Source organism: Galeopterus variegatus, unplaced genomic scaffold (assembly GCF_000696425.1).
Source record: "Galeopterus variegatus unplaced genomic scaffold, G_variegatus-3.0.2 Scaffold435, whole genome shotgun sequence".
Classification (NCBI taxonomy): Eukaryota; Metazoa; Chordata; class Mammalia; order Dermoptera; family Cynocephalidae; genus Galeopterus; species Galeopterus variegatus.
Window position 1 is genome coordinate 184,520 of NW_007726546.1, and position 12,467 is coordinate 196,986.

General features: G+C 36.4%; 1 protein-coding gene across 1 annotated transcript in view; it reads left to right on the plus strand.

Moving 5' to 3' along the window:
* CCSER1 (coiled-coil serine-rich protein 1) overlaps positions 1-12,467 on the plus strand; it is a 475,167-nt gene that overhangs the window by 984 nt on the left and 461,716 nt on the right. The gene's annotated exons all lie outside the window — the stretch shown is intronic.

Genomic DNA, 12,467 nt, shown 5'->3' on the forward strand with positions numbered 1-12,467 from the left:
CCCGGCCCGCGGCTCCCGGTGCGCTGCGTGGCCATTTCCTCCGCGCTCCTGAGCCGTCTGCTCCCGGCGGGCCAGGGAGGCAAGAGTTGGTGCGGGCTCTGGGCCGCTCCCCTCCGTCGCCACTCGCGTCCCGCAGGTAGGGGCGGCCGACCAGCGCTGGCACCCCGGCGGCTGCGGGAGCCTGGGCGGGGAAGGCGGCGGCGAAGGGGAAGGAGAGGAGGGGGCAGGGAGCTCGGGGTTCCCGGAGGAGCCGCAGTGCCGGGGACGGGACCGCCTCTTGCGTCCGCCTGCTTGTTCTCTGGCGCTGGCTTCCTGGATCGGAGGCGAGACCGAACCCAGAAGCAGCAGGAACAGCCGCGACTTAGAGTGAACAATTTGCTTTGTGGTGGCGCGTCAAGGGCTCATGGGTGTGTGTGCGTGTCTTCCTTAGTGTGTGGGTTCACCTGAGAAGAAAGTCAGCCCTGAGCTGAAACCGCAGGTGGCCCGCCGGCTCCCTCATCTTTTGGCTGTGTCCCAGGGACTCGTACACACGGTGCCAGCGAGGGGTAGGGGTGCGCGAAGGGGTGACGGAGGATTTGTGAATGGTGCTTCTCTGCGCGTGGAGGCTGAGCCTTGCTGATGTAGAGGAGGAGGTATCCAGAGTGAGAAGAAAGGCTATTTATGGCAAAGAGTTGTGAAATTTCTTGGGGTTTCCCTCAGTATTTCCCGAGCTGCTTCTCTCTCTCTCTCTCCTCCGCAATCTCAGAATTAGAAGCCATTCTGGAATATAAAATGAAGTCAGAAAATTACTCATATTTTACAGGTAGAAACAAACAAACAAAAAAAACCACCGGCTTCTTAGAAGTCACAGATCTCTTACCCTTAATGTTTTTATGTCCTCATTTTCCACTTTCTTACCTCTTCAGGCCATCAATAGGACCCGCAAGACAGAAAATACCTACTTGGTTTCAACAGCTTTCATTTCTGAAATCTTTACAGTTGAATACCTTCCTACTGAAATGTAACACATATCCTCTATTCTCCACTCCCCAAAGGCCACTAAAAATAATGTAGACATATTTTTACGTAAAGCCTATTTTATTAAAAGCCTTGGGGAGGACAGAGAAGCAGACACCTAGGTGAGTTTATGTTACTACTGATTCCTTAAAAACTAGCTATTAAGGGAAGACCTAAAATACTGTTAATCTAGGCTACAGCATAAATAGTTCGTTTCGGTTTCTCTTTCTATTTTGCTTTATAACAGGTACAGATTCAGAAGACACAACTTGAAGCATAGAGATGATTTGGGACATTGCCTGTCATCAACTTTAGCAAATTTACGTTTGTCTTTAAACATAGCAACCTATGCTTTTATGGAACTGATGACAGTGTCCTTAACATGTTAAGCCGAGATGTCTCTAAGCGCCTGCCAACACAATATTTTTAAAACATTGAAATTCCATGTTGTAACCTCCCCTTCAATAATTTCACATAGAAAGAAGATAAACTGGTCACCCTACTGTCAGAGTGATTTATCTTCATTTGATATTAATTAAGGAGCTCCTTATTTTGATCAAAACAAACCAACTTGTTTCCCCACTGTGAAGATAGCTTTCTTAATAGCCCTGCTCATTTGAAAGACAAAGCAGACTTAAGGATTTGCTATTTTGATTTGGTTATGTTCAAATTACTTTAAAATGCATTTTCAGCATTGGAGCATGTAAAGTTTTAGGTATTAGAACTTAGATGGGGAATCTACTCTGAGGGTTGTTACCATAACTATGCCAAACCATTGGAATGCAGTAATAATGGGGAATTAAAAATGATGAACTATATTACCGTAATTATTAAAAGTCATATTTATGAATATTTTGTTCTTTCACTCTGTTCAGAGAATCAGTAGCTGTTTATTATTTAAAGATATTTATACTGTAGAATATTAATTTATATCAAACTCATGAAAAATGAAAAATTTCTTATATTTTTTACGATAATAGTTATTCAACTCTATGTTGCATTTAATTACTCATGTTACTGATAATAAAGGGTCTATCATGTGAAAGGTACTGTCTAGACATTGTGGAGGAACACAAGATTCCCTTGTTCCCTATCCTTCAGGAACTTAACTTGCCAATTGAGAGGAATCTAATGCTAATGCTTGAACATAGAGTTAACAATCCATGACAATAAGAGATTACATGTGTAATGAGGACTACAGGAGTTCAGAGCATGACAATAACATTTCATACTGGATTTTGTTTGAAAAGGCTTCAGGGGTAGGTAAGACTTGTTTGCTCTTGATCTTAAAGGATAAACAGGATTAGTAGATTGTGAACAAGAAGACATGTAAGGTATAAGATTCAAGCCTTCTGGAAATATAGAAAAGAAAAAAAGACATAAGGGAAGATAAGTTTGTTTTGAAATAGATTATCTAAATCTATTGTGCAAAGTGCAGGCGTAAGTCTGTTTTTGATGTACAACATTCTGTACATTCTATTATTGGAGTTCATTGTCAATATATCTGCAACTAAGATGCCAAATCTGTAACTTCATATTGGCTTTTAATAAGCAATGCACACTTATACTGCTACAATAGTACAAAAGAGTACTATTTTTTGTATAGAATATTTACTCTAAGTAGGTTAGGATATCCACATCACACTAAAGTGTTGTGTTTGGTAAAAGTAGCAGGGTGGTACATGTGCAGCCTTTTTATAGCAAAGTGGGTACTTCATTAACCAAACCTCCTTAGGTTTGCTCTAAAGAAGTGGTGTGATGATGGATGAAATAACAGTGATAGTGATAATAGCGAGCATTCATTGAATGCTTAACACTTTATCCTTCATATAAAATTTGTAACTCATTAAGTAATTTTTAAATAATTTTTATTTTAAAGTTGTTAGATTTATCAGTTTTATTATGTTATATTTTATTTAAAGTCATAATGTGTATTTACATGATAGTTCATCCATCCTTACATTATTTGACATGGACATAGGGCTATGATGCTGGACTTGTGGAGAACTTTTTAGAATTGTAACAACAATTTAATAAATTGTTTAAAATTTTAATTTTTAAGCAAATTTCATTTTATTTATTTAATTAATTAATTAATATATTTTAACTTCTCAATATACATTGTAGTTGATTTTCATCTCTTTACCTGTTCCTCTTTCTCCCCTCCTTCTCTCCCCTTCCCCCCACCAACTACATCATATCTGCTCACTTGTCTTAACAAGCTCAAGGAATTGTTGTGATTGTTATGTCTTCTCCCCGCTGCACCACTTATTTATTTGCATATTTATTTATTTATTTATTTATTTTTAGCTCTCACAAATAAGTGAGAACATGTGGTATTTCTCTGTTGGTGCCTGACTTGTTTCACTTAATATAATTTTCTCTAAGTCTATCCAAGTTGTTGTGAATAGTAGTATTTCATTCTTTCTTTATAGCAGAGTAGATTTCCATTGTGTAGATATACCACAGTTTCCTTATTCACTCATCCGATGATGGACATTTGGGCTGGTTCCAACTCTTGGCTATTGTAAATTGAGCTGCAATAAACATGGGAGTACAGGTATCCCTTAGGCATGATGATTTCCATTCCTCTGGGAATATTCCCAGCAGTGGAATAGCTGGGTCATATGGTAGAACTATCTGTAGTTGTTTGAGGAACCTCCATACTGTTTTCCATAAAGGTTGCACCATTTTGCAGTCTCACTAACAGTGTATGAGAGTTTCTTTTTCTCCTCAACCTCTCCAGCATTTATCATTCTCAGTTTTTTGGGTATTAGCCATCCTAACTGGAGTGAGATGGTATCTCAAAGTGGTTTTGATTTGCATTTGCCAAATGCTGAGTGATGTTGAGCATTTTTTCATGTGTCTGTTGGCCATTCATATATCTTCCTTTGAGAAATTCCTATTCAGCTCCTTTGCCCATTTTTTAATTGGGTTATTTGTTTTTTTGCTATAAAGTTGTTTGAGTTCTTTATATATTCTGGATGTTAATCCTTTGTCAGATATACATTTTTCAAATATTTTCTCCCACTCTATTGGTTGTCTTTTCACTCTTTTGATTGTTTTTTTTGCTGTTCAGAAGCTTTTTAGTTTGATATAGTCCCATTTGTTTATTTTTTCCTTTAGTTGCCTGTTAAAAAAAAAGCATTGGGGAAACACTCCAGGAAGTAGGAGTGGGTACAGACTTCACAAATTTTAAACAAATTTTAAACAATTTGTCTTCTGATAAGCAGATCTTGTTAATAATAGGAGCATGACCTATCTCTAAATATTCTAAACTTAGTGTTTTTTCTATGTGTATTTGATATTTGTTTTTAGACAAACACGAAACTGTTTAAAATCCTTTTATTTATTTTAAGAACACAAGGGGAGACATCTGAATTGACTTTGAAACCTATCTATTCACTAGGACACCCCAGAAGTATGTTACGGTGACAGTAAAGAAATTGTACCAATATGAGATATGACTTTCAATAAACAACCAAATGGAATTACTTTCAGATTAGTTGAATTAAAAGATTTTCATATATATATTTTGTTGACAGTGAGTAGATAAGAGTTATTACGGGCCGGCCCGGTGGCGCACTGCTACAGTGCGCCGCTTGGGAAGTGCGGCGGCGCTCCCGCCGAGGGTTCGGATCCCACATACAGACCGGCCGCTCACTGGCTGAGCGAGGAGCGGGGGCAACACCGAGGGTTGCGATTCCGTTGCCAGTCTCGGTCCGGTACGGGCGCAACACTGAGGGTTGCGATCCGTTGCCGGTCACGAAAAAAGACAAAAAGACAAAAAAAAAAAAAAAAAAAAAGAGTTATTACAAAAGTGAAAGCCTATTGAGTCACCAATTTCATATTCAAGCAAAAGTGAAATGATTTCCAGCACAGTCAGGGTGCAAAACCGCCTATCTGTTAATTGGTCCCTTTTGAGTTTGGTTTTGGACTGTATGTCACAGGTGTGTCATTTTGATAATGTAATCTTGCTTGCTCTATGACTGACAGCTTCTGCATGATTTCCTTGTTGGATAGTGACAAAGTCTGTTTGTATTATATTGAGGGCATGCACTTCTATCAGCAACATTATCTTTACTATGCAAGAGTGTAAGTTAACAATAAAACATGAAGTCTGGGGTGGGAGAAGCAGTCAGAAAAGATGGAGAGATTGAGGAAAAAAACACTATAACAAAAGAAACATGTTTCACTATAAAGCTTAAACTAAATAGAAAAAGGTAAATCTGACTATTCCAAACTGCAGTTGATACAGAAGCAAGATATTATCAGTGTTATTTTAAACGAGCATATTGCATTTTTAGCTGTTTCCGTGTGGACTAAAGTAAAAGAAAAATAAAGTGATGGTCAGAAATGTTTACTAGTGTTATTGGTATTGTCTAAACATTTAAAAAAGGTTTCTGTTTACTTAGATCTCTGACAAATGAAGTTGGTCAAATTCCTGGTCCTATACCTAAAATAACTTACAACACGGCTTTTGGTTTTGTATTGTTTATACAGTATGAACAACTTAAAAGTTTTAATTAAGCTGACTAAAATTTTTGTATTTCTTAACTATGCATTGATACTAAATGCAATCCAAAGCTCTTTTATAAAGAAATATATTATTATCTAATGGCAAGTTCTTAACCTAGAACAGAGTTCTCAAAATGTGGTCCCCTGAGCAGCAACTGTAGAACCTGTTTACTTGTTAAAATGCCACATTTGGAGCCCCACTACAGACTGACTGAATCAGAAACTCTGGGGTGGGGTCCTCTATGCTATTTTTACACATTCAAAGTTTGGGAACCACTGACCTAGAGTATTTTAGAGCAAAATTTAAAGACTGTGTCTTCTGTCTGTTTTGTATCTAAGTACTTTCCTCAACTGGTAGTAAACTAGGGTATAACTATTCCGTGGAAAGCATTATACTCTCCATCAAAAGATTTTCATCTGAACTGTGTTTTTTGACACAATTTTAAATGAGTTCCCAATTCAGCAAATGTACACACATTTGCTGTTGATTGGGGGAGGGAATACAAGAGAATTTAACTTGACAGTAATGACCCAGGTTGGACCTTATTGTTAGTCATTTATAAAGCAAAGAGTATGCACGGTGTATAAAGGTTGACCATTTTCTAGTTAGTCTTGTTGAGTCTTATGTGATATTTTGGTCTTGGCATGTAATAATCATCTTTTTCTGTATTAGATTATAGTTATTTTAGCTGTATAACAATAGCATCACACGTGGAATGTTCTCAAAGTCTTACTGCTGAAATAAATTTTAGACCACAGTTCTACGTCTTTCAAGACTAAATATAATGTGTTCACATCCTGTATTTCTTTTAGTACCACTCTTCCTCTCTGTTTTCCCCTACCCATTTTCCCACCCCTTGCTTCTCTATTTCAGATATGAGTTCATTCATCACTTCCCTAAGGATACATTTCTTGGCTTCCTTTGCTATGTCAGTTGCCTTATTATGTATATTTTAGTTCCATGTTTCTCTACCTTGTGGTACTTATTGAAATTTTAACTTTATGTTTTTTTGTGTTATTGGCGTAATATTGCTTCATCAGGGATTAGCAGTGCCCAGCACATAGTAGATGTCCAATAAATATTGATTGAGTAATATATGAATAAATGACTGAGCATCTGTGTCCTCATTCTAAGGTTGTTTTATTTTTTCCAAAGAAAGACAGTTTAAGAAAGACTCAGAAATAAAGGGAGACCTAGAATGTATGTGAATGCAGGTATTTCCTTCCTTTCTATTTTTGAAATGAGGTATTATTTTATTGATAATAGTAGCAATGACTATAATGTTCTCAGCACTTCTTACATGGTAACAGTTTACATATGTTATGTCATGCAGTTCTTCTAGCATTGTAAAGTTGTTTTTATGCATGTGTTAGAGATGAGGAAACTGAGTCTCTGTTCTATTGTCTGCCAAATTATCTAGATCAAACTTTGATTTTTTTTATTACAATGAAAAAAATTATGAAACCAGTAGAAAGAGAAGGAGTATGAGTGGTCATTTAAAAGTTCATGAAAAGATTCATATTATCTTTTAATTCCATTTTCCATGATTTTTTTCAAGTACCCTTGTATATCTTCTCCTTATTAGTGATTTAACTCAGGGTTAGGCAGTATCTGTGTATTACCCATCCTGTTGCCACTATTTTCATTTATGTTGCTGTTGCTTCTTGGGTGATTGGAACATGTAATGGAGACTCACAAGCCTGATACTCTCATTTTCTTATTGCTCTTTTCAGTATTAATATTGTGCACCCTCAGTGCCATTCAGTCACTATTCTCTTACACCATCTGGTCAGAATCTTCCAACTCGTTAATGAGAATTTAAGATGTAACCAAGTGTAATTTTGAGGATGTGTTTCTTCATGAAGAGAAATTTCAAACATTAGATATTCTACTCCATATTTGGAGAAATGCAGCTTATCTTCTGGAAAGTTTCACACAGAGCTCTGAACACCTTGCTCAAGAAAAGTTGACCTTAGTTACTCTCTATGTATCCAGCTTTCTTCCCATGAAAAGGAAATATGTTCGCATGGTAGTATCAGACCAAATTTAATTTATTTTGACTTTTTATCTTTAATTCCTCTATTTAAATGTGGGTTTAATAAATGTCCAAATGTTTGTAGCAGAGGAAATATTTAAAGGATGATTCCATGGAAGTACATGGACAGAGAGTTACATTTGGTTTTTATGAAGCCCTCTACTAGACTAATTGTACAAATTATATATTTCACAATGTGTTTAAATCAGTTAATAACATAAATAAAATTGGAAACATAATATCAAAGAGTAAAAAATAATTGGTTGTTTAACTGAATATTTCCCTTATGGCCTATTTTGTAGCTTTTGCCAAATCTATTTCTGTTACCAGAACTACTTAATCATTAACTTGAGCCTGAGCCATGCACCTGATTTAAGAGCATTTCTGTTAAGTAGTAGGAAGATTGACTGGTTTCTAGCCAAGTGTTTTGGTACCTAACATCAAGCAATTGTTAATATCCAGCTCTTATTATAACATATTTCTAGTAATTAGGGTTTTTTCTTATAACTGAAACTGATTTCTCACCTAATGTTTTCCTCTGCATCTTGATAAATTACCTAATCTCACCATTTTTCCTAGCACTTGAGCAAGGCCTTTCTTTTGAAGGAGTCTTCTATATTTCATTAAAGACTGGCTTTCTCACCTCTGAAACTTCCTCATTTCCTGAACCTTTTTATCTGCTGGCAGTCTCCCCCCAATACAACCAGTTTCCTGGATCACTAAGCATTGCCAGCCTTAGGAGGTGTGCTTAATTTCAGTACTCACTCTTGGGCTTCCATAATGCCAGCTACGTATGGCATATTGCTATACCCCAGATACTCAGGCTGTCTGGACTACTTGGAAGTATTTACAGCTGGGTCTCTATAGCACTTTCCAGACATCAGTGCAAGTCTAGTACCAGCTTATGATCATCACCAGACTGCCTCATTTTGCTGCATGTAACTTTTTCATACTTGGCTGTGTCCCACTATAGAGCTACTCATCATTATTGACAAGAAATATTTTATAAATGTGTACAGATAAATCTGTTTCAAAAAGAATGCACCTCCTATGGGTAAAATATTACAGTATAAATTGCAAATAACTTAAGATGATTGCTTAACATCTTAATCCACAATAAATAAAATACAGGTTTTTCCATGTCTTGTTTGGTGCCCAAATGTGATATGTGTATAGAAATATGTGCACAGTGTGCATATCAATTCTTTAGGGTTTGCTTTTTTCTCTTTTTCTAGTCAATTGTTAATTTCAAGATTATCTGGTTCTTCTGCATTCTGCTTCATAACCTTATTTGAATATGGTATGTTTAGAATGTGGAACAGCTAAAGACGTATACTACAGATGGTGCAGTGCCTTCTCTAATTTTTCCCATTCATTAATGAAGCTTAGTGCTACTCTTGTACTCAAGAAGTTCTTGTTAAGCCAGGTGTACTACCCTAATTCAACTTTCCTGGGACTATCAGTCTGTAGGAAACAAACTAAATTGCTTTTTGTATTCTCTCACTTTATGACATTCAACACAGAAGACTTCTGTGAACAAATGTGTGTGAGGTTTTACCCACATACTAACCAAGCAATCAGTTCTGTAGTGGACAAGAACTGGGTGTCCTCCAATTTAATTTAGACACACTACCTGAAGATAGTGTTGTCAGATCCCACAGGTTGAAGACTCAGTCCTTAAGACTGCTCCTCCCCAACTTCCAATGCTATTTGCAAGCCCCAGGTTGTTTTGCCTGTGCTTCTGACTGACAGACTATAAATAGGAGTTCCTACAACCCCCTCCATAGGTTCAGTTAATTTGCTAAAGCAGCTCACAGAACTCAAGGAAACACTTATGCCTATTGGTTTATTATAAATGATATTACAAAGAAGACAGATGGAGATGCTGCATAGGTCAAGGTATGGGGGAATGGGTGTGGACCTTCTGTGCTTTCCCTGGGTGCACTGGCCTCCAGGAACCTCCATGTGATCAGTTCCAAAAGCTCTATGAACACTGTTCTTTTGGTTTTTATGGAGGTATCATTACATAGGCATGATTGATTAAATCACTGGTCATTAGAGATTGACTTAACCTTCAGTCCCTCTCCTCTCCCCAGAGTTTTAGGGGGTTGAGCTAAAAGTCCAACCATCATGGCTTGGTCTTTCCAGTGACTAGCCCTCATCCTGAAGCTGCCTAGGGGCTGCCAGCCACTAGTCAACTCATTAGTATACAGAATGATACATCACGTTGGAGATTCCAAGGTTTTTAGGAATTATATGTCAGGAGAATGGGACCAAATATATATTTTACAATATTACACTCAGTGATATACCTCTTTATTAACCAAATTCAGACTGGCTTGTCATATGTATGTACCCATTCACTGAAATTAGCTCTTTCTTGAAAATAGTTAAATGTTCCAATTCTGTTAATGAGTTTTTATTGTTGTGTCTGTGTGTTTGTGTGTGTGTGGTTGTGTTTGTTTATTTTTTGCAGTAGCAACAAACAGTTGTGATATATTTGTGATATATTATTATATATAATGAAACCAAACAAAACATGAGTAGAGGCACAGGAGAAGTAAATGCAAATGTAGGTATTAATATTCTAGGCAATTATTACTTTAGAAAACTAGTTTTGTGTTTGTGTGTTTAGTATTTAATTTAATTTAATTTATTTATGGATATACAAATTGCCAGAGCATTATGTCTGAATATATGAAATGTACTGAGTGCTGAGTTCTCCTTTATAACATGCAATATTCTTCAAGACATTTAGGGAAAGCTTGAAGGGAAAAAAGCATGCACATATCCCAGAAACATCAGATGAGAAGGTTATGAGAAGGAAGAAAATACCTCTAAACCAACCTAAGATTTAATATTAGAATGTGTACTAAGAATAACTTATTTCAGGTAAAGTTTCAATGTATGTTATGGGTAACAAAGCTGATGGGTTTGTACATTAGGATTCCTAAATTTTCAAAGGACTTTTAATCTCTTGGACAGATAGCTCATGCATAGTTATTTGATTTTTTTCAGTATTTAATATTTATTCATATGAAACAGACCAAAGAATATTAAAAGTATTTATTAATATTGAATGAGTTCCTTAAATGTTAGAATGAACCTCCTACAGGATTAATCTTAAAAAGTACAGATTATTAATTTGGTCCATGAAAGAGAACATTACAAATTTATACATGAAAAATATATGAACTTTTACCAATGTTATGAATAAACTTTACTTTGAGGGGTATTTCCTACAGTGTATCTCAAGGTGTTAATATAGTGGTATTGAGTAGATAGCTTCTTCATCAACTGCGGTCCCATATCTGAAAGGATGAAGGGTCCTGAAGTAGGAGGGTCTAAGTTGATTACAAGACGAGGATAATATGAAGCCCAAGCCCTGCTTGAAACATCAGGGAAAAAAGTCCCCAGAGCACTAACAGTCCAGTGAAGAGAAGGAAAGAATTGCTTCCCAGGGTATTTTTGAGGAGAGTCAGGTTTAGTGGGTGATAATACAGAAAACACTCAGCTTCAGAGGTCTAATACAGGAAATAAGCAGATAAGGTATTTTAAAAGCCAAAGAGTTTTAATTTGAATATAGGACAGATTGGTAAATTTGGAGTTCTGGAGATCCTTCAGCCTCTCTTCCAATCTGCAGTCACCTTTGATTCAAGGGAGCTATCCAGGGTACTAGATCCTGCTGATCTCTCATTCTAAAGTGCAAACTAAGTTGTTTTTGTTTATGCTAATCCTAGAGCCTGCTGTTACAGATAGATGCTGCATCATTCACTTGTAGTGACTAACCTCCCATCATTTGGTTTATTCTAGTGGGTCCTTCAATTTCAATATAAATTCAAGTAAGCCCATCCTTTTTTTATTTTCCAGGTTTTTTTAAAAAAATTATTTTTTAATTGACTCATTGTAATTATACACATTTATGGGGTACAGTTTGATGTTTCAATACATGTATGTTGTATAATGATCAGATCAGTATATTTAGAGTATCCATCCCCTCATGCATTTGTCATTTCTTTAGGGCGAGAACATTCAAAAGCCCTCTCTTGCAGCTATTTTGTAATATATAATACATTACTATTAACCATTGTTATCCTACTACTGTACAATAGAACACAGAACTTATTTCTCCTATGTAATTTTAACTTTGAACTTGTTAACTAACCTCTTTTCATCCCCCCTCCTCTCTCTCATTCCCAGTCTCTGCTAACCACTGTTCCACTTTGTTTCTATTTCTATGATATCAACTCTCCATTTTTTTTTTTTTTTTTTTTTTTAAGATTCCACTTATGAGTGTGAGCATGTGGTATTTGTCTTTCTGTTTCTGGCTTACTTCAATTAACGTGGTTTCCTCCAGGCCTATCCATGTTGTTACAAATGACAAGATTTCATTCTTTTTTATGGATGAATAGTATTCCATTGTGTGTGTGTGTGTGTGTGTGTGTGTGTGTGTGTGTGTGTATCTCACATTTTCTTTATCCATTCATCCATTGTTGGACACTTGGTTTGATTCCATATCTTGGCCATCGTTAATAGTGCTGCACTAAACATGGGAGTGCAGATATCTCTTGGGAATACTGATTTTAGGTATATACCCAGTAGTGAGATTGCTGGGTCATATGGTAGTTCTATTTTTAATTCTTTGGGGAATCTCCATACCGTTTTCCGTAGCGACTATACTAATTTATATTCCCACCAATGGTGTATAAGAGTTCCCTCTTCTACATATCCTCACCAACATTTGTTATTTTCTGTCTTCTTGATAATAGCCATTCTAACTGGGGTGAGAGATCTCATTGTGATTTTGATTTGCATTTCCCTGATGATTAGAGATATTGAGCATTTTTTCATGTACTGTTAGCCATTTGAATGTCTTTTTTTGAGAAATGCCTATTTAGGTCTTTTGCCCATTTTTAA